The 9,286-nt window shown below is 38.3% G+C and overlaps 1 pseudogene; it reads right to left on the bottom strand.

The window, feature by feature from the left end:
* Window positions 1-7,368: 7,368 nt before the first annotated feature.
* On the bottom strand, window positions 7,369-8,832 carry LOC110148284 (DNA primase small subunit pseudogene; annotated as a pseudogene).
* Window positions 8,833-9,286: the final 454 nt, after the last annotated feature.

Raw genomic sequence — 9,286 nt, 5'->3', positions numbered from 1 at the left:
TAGTCCATCAAGTGGTACAACTTAAGGTGTTGAAGTAACAAAATGATAGGTAAGCAGCATATGTTAAGAAGAATAATCTGTAGGGCAAATTGCAGGGGACAGTCTTGAAAAACACCAGTACCTAGCCACCTACAATAAATTACATAGGAAATGGTAAGATAGATGCTTTTAAAAAAATTTCTTGAATGTGAAGTACTTTTCCTTTTTCTCCTTCCACCACATATCTGTAGAAGGACAGATAAGACAGATAATGAGAAAGGGAAAGCAATTCACATCTATGAATTGTTTAAATACATTATTGTCCAGAATAAAAAAAAATTCCCTCCAAAAACAGACCAGCTTATGACTCAATGGAATTTATTTTCTATTTAATATCTCATAGAGAAGGCAATGGCACCCCACTCCAGTACTCTTGCCTGGAAAATCCCATGGACGGAGGAGCCTGGTGGGCTGCAGTCCATGAGGTCACTAAGAGTTGGACACAACTGAGCGACTTCACTTTCACTTTTCACTTTCACACATTGGAGAAGGAAATGGCAACCCACTCCAGTGTTCTTGCCTAGAGAATCCCAGGGATGGGGGAGCCTGGTGGGCTGCCGTCTGTGGGGTCACACAGAGTCAGACACGACTGAAGCGACTTAGCAGCTGCAGCAGCAGCAGCAGGGATTATATTAACCTCTTTCACTGTAGTTTTAGTGATAACGAAGGAATGCAAATTGTTTCCTAAAGGGCCTTTTCCTTTTACCATCTCTATTACCTTGTTTCTCTTCCCAAACCACATTAGATTTAGCGTCTGGGTTCTAAATGTTACTATAATAGACAGAACTCTGTCTTCCTCCTCTTTTGCCAAAGATGTGCACATCCCAATGCTCAGAATGTCAATGTTACTTTACCTGATATAAGAGACCTTGCAAATGTGGTTAAGTTAAGGATCTTGTGAAAAGGGAGAGTAGTCTGGATTATCTGAGTGAGTGCAGTATACTCATAGGGATTCTTATAAGACAGAGGCAGGGATGTCAGAGTCAGCGATAGTTTCGGAAGATAGAAGAGGGACGATGAGCCAAAAAGCAGGAGGCTTCTAGAAGCTGGAAAAGGCAAGGAAACAGATTCTTCTCTAGAGCCTCCAGAAAAAGTGCAGCTCCTATGACACTTGGATTTTAAGATATCTAAACCCCCCCCCCCCATAATGTAACAGTCACCCTAAGCTACCATGTTTGTGACAATTTGCTACAGCAGTGATAGGAATGTAATATCCCTATAGTATGTCCATAATTTTTTTTTTATTTTAAGGTTGGCAAAGGAGCAAAGCACTGATATTGATTCACCTCAAAGAGTTAATTATTTTGCTATTGCTGAGGACAGAGACGAAGTAATTCTTGCAGCATTGAAATGTTAAAGTCATCCAGTTTTGTTTTATTTTCAGAGATGCTCTAAGTGGCTTCAATAAATTATCTTAGTTTTTCAAAACTAGGTTACCTCTGGAGGAGTAAAAGATTGATAGAGGGAGAAGGGAGAGAGGCAATGTATATGTAAAAATATGTAGACACTGATTTATATATGTGTTTACTCTATAAAGTACCAATTTTTATTCCACTGTTTAAGATTATCAGAGAGAAAAAAAACAATAGCTCCTGAGAGTTAATCACATAAATCCAAGCATATGTATATCATTTTGATATATAAACTTGACTATATAAAAAGCATTCCAGAATTATATTGTTCAAAACAAAGTTTTCTAACAAGTTAGAAGCAATGTTTACACTTTACTCTGGGTTAATTACTCCATTTATCCATATCCTAACCATAATTTACATTTAAAATAGTATATTTGAATACAATACAAATATTCTATACAAATATTTGTACAATTTGTACAGTACAAATATTCTGCACAATTCTATACACATTGACTGTACACTATAGTTCAGTCTTTCATTAATTTACTCATAACTTGAAACTCAATTTCCCCATTGTATCCAACTAATACATGTTTATCTTTTTCCATTTATTGTATATCTATGCTATGTACCTATTGGTCAGAAGCTTTCCAAGGCTGATTGAATTTATATTTAAATAACAGTAGAGAGAATTCATATCTTGGTATAATCTTATACTTAAATACAACAGACTGGGAAGAAAACCCGTATTATTACTGATGCTGTGTAGATAAACCAGGGATAATTCCAAATTAGCTTGTGACTGTGCCCCTTAAATGATGTGTGATTAACAAGTTTTAGTCCTCAAAGTAATTTAAGAAAATATACCTTCTACCTGCCAGACATCTGTCTCCCCTCTATTGCACCTCTTACTCAGGGAGAATTTTCACAACCCAACGTTTTGCTTTCCCAGTAGCTGTGAAGTGTAAACTGACAGGCTGCAATCTCACTAGATGATGCCAAGAGAATCTGTTATGTCTGTCTGATTGCATGAAAACATAGTCCTGGTGAGTCTCTCAAGTCATAGGCTTAGATAAGACTTCTAGAATCTAGACTCTAAAAGAGGAAAACATATGACATTTAAGATGTCATAGACAAATGAGTTTTTTTCCTCATCCCAGTAACTTATTGGCCTTGCCACCATTTTTTTAAATTAAAGATTACTCTTGTGTCTGAATTAAATTCTTCTTACATTAAGGATGAACATTAAAACTCCATGAAAACAGAAAATTGGTGGTTATCCTTCCTTTTACTTACTTGTCTTTATATCAATCATCTCTTTGCAATTGAACTTCATCATGTCAAACAGTTCATTTAAGTGGTGGTGACCACTGACCCTTGTAATTCATTCCACAGTTTTTTTGCAATTTCACACTGTCTCATTAGGTTCAGTTATAGCCCATTTCATGATCAGACTGTAATTTGTTCATTTTCTACTTAGCTTCATTATAGGCAATCATTTAAGAAACTCAAAGAGTTGTTAAATGGAGAGAAATTCAGCAGCCTTTAGAGTTACTCTGCCTTTGGGTATACTTTAGGTAGGTAACACTCCAGAAAGAGTCTGGACTTGTTCTTAAGCAACCTCAGATGTGTACTATAATTTCTATGTTTTCTATTGTCAAGAGTTTGAGGGAGACTAATTAATCGCTCTCCCCATCTTTGGGAACTTAACCAATTTGTCAGACAATGAGCCAGTAAATATTAAAATAGGCTCAGAATTTTTCCAGTAAAGCTGAATTGAAAAGTATAGGAGAGTCTTTCTATCTTTATTTTGAACCTAGAATTTGAGATCTTCAAGTCTCTGATCTGTCTCATTACAGCTGGATAATCTGGACCTGAAAGAAGCCCTGCTTCTTCAGTTTACTCCGTGGAATTTACAAGCGCAAGCATTAGCTTTGCCTGCACATAGCTCTCTCCAAAAAGTGAAAGAATTGGGTTCATGCTGCTTAAATTATAATGGTTTAGTCCTAACCCCATAATTCATAATTCATAATTCAGGAAAGTACAGACTTTAATCGGAACGGTCATTTCTTCTATTATAGGGAGAACTCAACGCTGAAATAAGGTGGAAAGAAGCATGAAACGAAGTGCTCCTTCCTAGGAAGTGGAGTGAAATTCCTTTGTAGAAAAATGAACATTGAGAGATAGTTCCCTGCACCCAGGAAACCCTAACTTGCCAGGTATATGACAGCCTGAATTCCAAGTGTTTCTTTAAGTAATAGCTGGAGTTTCAGCTGAGCACTGAATTGATGCTTTTGAACTGCGGCATGAGGGAAGACTCTTGAAGTTCCCTTGGACAGAAAGGAGATCAAACCAGTCAGTCCTAAAGGAAATCCACTCTGAATATTCATTGGAAGGACTGGTGCTGAAGCTGAAGCTCCAATCCTTTGGCAACTTGATGCGAAGAGCCGACTCATTGGTAAAGACCCTGCTGCTGGGCAAGAGAAGTGGGTGACAGAGGATGAGATGGTTGGATGGCATCATTGACTCAATGTATATGAATCTGAGCAAACTCAGGGAGATAGTGAAGGACAGGAAAGCCTGGCATGCTGCACTTCATGGAGTCACAAAGAGTCGGACACGACTTAGCGGCTGAACAGCAGCAACAATTTACAACTTGGACTCAGCAGAGATGACCTTAAATCCCAAACTGCTACCTTGCAACTAGAACACTGAATAAATGTTAAGTGTCTAAACTCTTGTTTTTTCATCTTCCATAGGTCAATGGTAACAGTACCTGCTTCACAGGGTTGATGTGGATATTGAGGAATCACATGGAAAACACTGTGTAAAGTGCCTGACCTATGGAAAGGCCCTTCCAGAATGACAACTATTACAGTAATTGTGATTATTATTATCACTACTATATCCTCAAATGAATTTCTTTTTGAACTGAACTTGCTTATATATTCACATGCATATTAATGGTGGTTATGCACTTATTGAAATCAGAGTTTAACTATAACCCAGGATTAGCAAACACAGCCCATAGACCAAATTCAGCCCTTACCCCTCTTCTTTTATTTTTCTTATAAGCAAATTTATATCAGAACATAGTCCTATTTATTCATTTTTATATTGATTATGGCTGCTTTGGAATAACAGTGGCAGGGTTGAGTGGTTGAGACAGATATGAGACTGTGAGACTGAACACCAACCATCTCACAAAGCCAAAGCCCCAAACAAAAAAAGTTTGGCCATCACTCCTAACCTTTGATCAGGAATATGGGCTTCCCTGATGGCTTAGATGGTAAAGGATCCACCTGCAATGTGGGAGATCTGGATTCATTCCCTGGGTTGGGAAGATTCCCTGGAGGAGAGCATGGCAACCCACTCCAATATTCTTGCCTTGAGAATCCCCACGGACAGAGGAGCCTGGCGGACTACAGTCTATGGGGTCTCAAATAATTGGACACGACTGAGTGAGTCAGCACAGAACAGCACGTGTGAAACATCAAGATGTGCCCAGCTTGGGTAGTAAGAAACACTTTGGCAATTCAAAATTAGAACATCAATACATTTTGAAAAAGGTAATGGTTAAAAATGTGAAAATGCCTCTGACATGGGTTTGCGAGAGAGTCAAGACTGAAAATTTTGCTGGGATAACTTGGAAATAATAGTGCATTTGGCTCCTCCAACCAGACACAAATAGGCATGTTTTTGTTTTATATTATTGTTTCTTAATAAAGCAAATCAGTCCTTTTCACCTTTACTAGTTCTCTTCTCTATTTGGGATTGTCATTCTTTTTCTAATACTTTAAGGTACATACCAACTCCTCTATTTTACATCTTTCTTTATTAGTAACAATTGCGAGGATATGGTGACGATACAATTTTTCCTCAATCCTGCTTTTTTTCTGTAACCCCTAGGTTCAGTTTAAAGTATTCTCCTTTTCACTGATTTTTAGTTTTTAATTTTATTTTTCTGTTTCCATAGGTTCAAGAGTTGGGTATGCTTCTTAACACCCAAATAATTATGATAAACTTAAAATTCTGTCTAGTTTATATTATGAGAATGTGATATATAAATATTTCACTTTTTGGATATTCATTTTAGCTAAGTGCATGATTTTTAAAAATTTCCATTGATATATAGTAAAGATTATTCTTGATTTGGTGATTTGAATCCCCTTTCCATATATAGCCATAGTTATGTAATCAGATATACCAGTTGCATCATAGCAACTGTATAGCTTTACCTGTTTTTTGTGCACTATCTCAGTCCAATTTCAAAATGGGTATATTGAAATCTTTCACTTGTACTAAAAGAAAGGGAAAAAAAACAGCACAATATGACCTCATTCATGCATATGTAAATTTATCCTTAGATATGTGTAAACTTTCTTATTCCCAGGTGTTACTGCCATTCTGCCTGCCATCACCGTCCATTCTTATTTCTACCAAATCAGGGTTTCTATCATCTCAAATCTTAAGAGTACTTCTGTTGATTGGCCCTGTAAGTATTTGATGAATTCCTTAGATCTAATAGTAGCTTCTTTAGCATGGTTATTTTTCAGGATAGTAACAAAGAAGCACAAAACAACGTCTCTTTGACTGTACTTGCTTTGAGTCAGTGCCCAGCCTCATGCTAGCTCCCTAATCTTTTGAGTTGTGATATGTTAAATTTTATCTCTAAGAAGTGATTCCATGTAGCGGACACTAGGTGGGGCAAAAACCTCACTTAATGCTTCTAGGGCACACTGATTTGGGTTTTGTCCAAAATAAACTCTGATTTAGGCTGTTTCTTACTGAGGTACTTTCTTGATCCTCATATACAGACCACAATCCAGAGCATTTGCTTTTTGCACATAGTCTTTAATGTTTCTGTAAAAAAATAGGAAGGAGAAAGAAATGCAAGGTATTTCAATGTGTTGACTGTTGACTGCCTGACAGACTTTGTTCTCCATAAGCTACAAGATTTAAAAATTTGAAAAAGATTGTGTGTCTACAGAAAAAAACAACCTTAAAGGAAATGCAATTTTTATTGCGCACTAGTCCAATAGCCCACTTCTCAATGTTTCTCAGAAAATAAAATGGAAACCAGAACAACTGTTCTGCTCAAACTGGTTGTAAACCAAGGCAAAATAAATCTGACACTTCAAAATCAATCACACAAAATAACATGGAAGAAACCAAACCTTTAAAATTCAATTTAAGTATCTAGATAAATGGAAAGTCAAAGTGTTTTGACAAACACAACAGGTTTTATATTGGTGAAATGAAGTTGGTTATTTTTTCTAAGCTGTTTCTTTATAGTAGGCTAATCTAATGTTCTCTGAGGGAAGAAGTTAGGAGCTACAGCTGTGATAGTTGTAAAAAAAAAAATGACTAGCCCCTAATGTTGTAATCTAGTAATTTATATCTTTGAATTGAAGTTTTGGTAGGTTTAGATGTTTAGTTCAAAATAATATTTAAAATATGGGCAGTGGGGTATAGTCTAGCCAATAAAAATATTAGTAAGCAAAACTAGGGATTGACTGAATGCACCTTCCACATATAAATGAGTGTCTAAGTCTTAAGGACAAAGCCCTCATTCACCTAGAACATTCACTCCAGAAATATGGAGGCTGTATCCAGTGAGCTGAAATTAAAGTCTTAAACATATTACTGCTCATTTACCTCTGTATATGGCAACTGGCAGAACTCTATATTCATATAAGAAATCTTAGAATTATCTTTGTACAATACTAAATTTTACAAGTTTATCTGCAATCCAATTATCTTTTCTATTATGGCTCCTTCCAGGAAAACTGATACTCTCCTTCGGTAGTCTCAGAAATATTTTCAACATAATCATTTAAGAAAAAAGAATTGCTTTGAGCATTAAAAATGCATACATAGTTCTGTCCTATTTATGAAATGGTTCTTGAAGTATTCGATTCTTGGTTGAAGGTAGAAGATAGCCACACTGGTTTGAAGGGTGTTGTTATCTTCAGAAGTCTTTTTGTAAATCACTCTTCTGAAAGATAACTTCTCCTTTGGAGGACTTATCTAAACTTTCCAGAAACTGTTCAGAAACTTTTGCATAAGGAGCTAGACTGGTTTTCTTATAATCTCTGATTCTATGCTTGATATCAGATTCAGCTTACTTCTTTTCCTCTTCACTAGTGGAAATAGTATCCTGTTCATGGCAGATGGAGCTTATGGTGGAAACTGTAAATTGATCTACTTTCTGTAAATCAATAGCACACTGCAATATGTATTAGGATGAACACTTAAAAGGGCTCTTTAGTCAATGATTGATTCCTTTGCTAACACTGATATCCCACTGTGGCAAACAGTACTGGAGCGTGATCTCTCACTTCAGCCAGAGTCCACATTTGTCATTTGCAATGTTATTCTGACATCTGCCGGCTACCTTCTTCAAAGGCTCCCAATCCTTAAGTGAACTGTGATTTTGGAAGCTCTGTTGAAGTTCATCATGAATTGTCTCAGAAACAAGGGCTAAAATCTTATTCTACCTTTCTTGTTTTCAAGAATATTTGATCAACCAAGCCATATCTGTCAATGTATTTTTAAAAGTTATGTTTATAGATTTTCTGAGAAAAGAGTGCTTTCTTTACTTAGGTGAACTTTGTAACCTTTGTGCTGTGCTACGCTGCTTCAGTCCGGTCTGACTCTTTGCCACCCCATGGACTGCAGCCCATGAGGTTCCTCTGTCCATGGGGTTCTCCAGGCAAGAATACTGGAGTAGGTTGCCATGCCTTCCTCTAGGGGATCTTCCCAACCCAGGGATCGAATCCAGCTCTCCTGCATTGCAAGCCGATTCTTTACTCCTGACTCACTGGGGAAGCCCTGACCACCTTTAACTAGCCGCAATAACTCAACTATCCCGGAAAGTATTTCAGAGGACCATTTTCTGATTAATCCCAGACCCAGCAATGAAAACCTCTCCTTGCAGAATACATCCAGAAACGATGCTTAAATCTTTCAGTGCTCTGTCTATGGTGCATATCGCCAACGTCATGAGAGCCCAGCACTTAGAACACTTGTCTACATCGTCCTTTCCAGATCGCTCTGGTTGATGAAAGAGTGATAGCAAACGTAACTATCCTCTTTAATGAGAATGAAAATCCGTGGTGTCAAAAGTAACTCAATAATTCTCTATCACTCTGCCATATTTGAGACAGCGATAGTACCTTGCATTTGGAAAGAGCCTCTGGTCATATAGCTTAAGCAGCTCCGGCAGCTGAGGCACGTTCAGTGCTTCCACAGAACGCAGAACTAGTTCCAGGCCAGCTCGCACCGAGAATTGGCAGGAACTGCAAAAGGCCGCCTTCGCCCACTGCGCAGGCGCGTCGCGGCCTCGGCGACCGTCTGAAGCAGTTACTGAGAATTGTATCTCCCACTTGGGAGATGGCCTGGCGACTGGAGGCTTTGCGGCATCCCTGCGCATCCGTTCGGCAGTGGGTCCGGCGCTCAGGTGGAGAGAAGGAGGCCATGCCTGTTCCGGAAAGAAGTTATTCTGAGAGAAGGTGAGCCATTCAGCATGGTAGAGATCAGCCCCGTGAAGAGAAATGTAGGGCCAGGCGTGTAGGAAGGGGCAGGAGCTTCTAGGGCCTCCCAACTCTGCTTCTGCTTTCTGAATCTCTCTTCGGTTCACCAACCCGGAAGCTCCCAGGGTGATTTATCATACACCTGCTTTCTTGCTGTAATAACTTGTGTATGCCTAAGGATGAGGAAGTTGAAACAGAGGGGAAAGTCAAGCTTATTTGCCCCACAGCCGAGGTGGCACTTTTGTCAGGAGTCTCAGCTGCGCAGAGTATGAATTAACGTGAGATGAGGTTCAGAATTTACTTATTAGTCTCCAAAATATCATGGCCGAAATGGTTTAGAAATGGATGGAAATA

This window comes from Odocoileus virginianus, chromosome 13 (assembly GCF_023699985.2).
Source record: "Odocoileus virginianus isolate 20LAN1187 ecotype Illinois chromosome 13, Ovbor_1.2, whole genome shotgun sequence".
NCBI classification, from domain to species: domain Eukaryota; kingdom Metazoa; phylum Chordata; class Mammalia; order Artiodactyla; family Cervidae; genus Odocoileus; species Odocoileus virginianus.
Note: the sequence above shows the minus strand (reverse complement) of the source record. Positions and strands in the feature narration are given on the sequence as shown.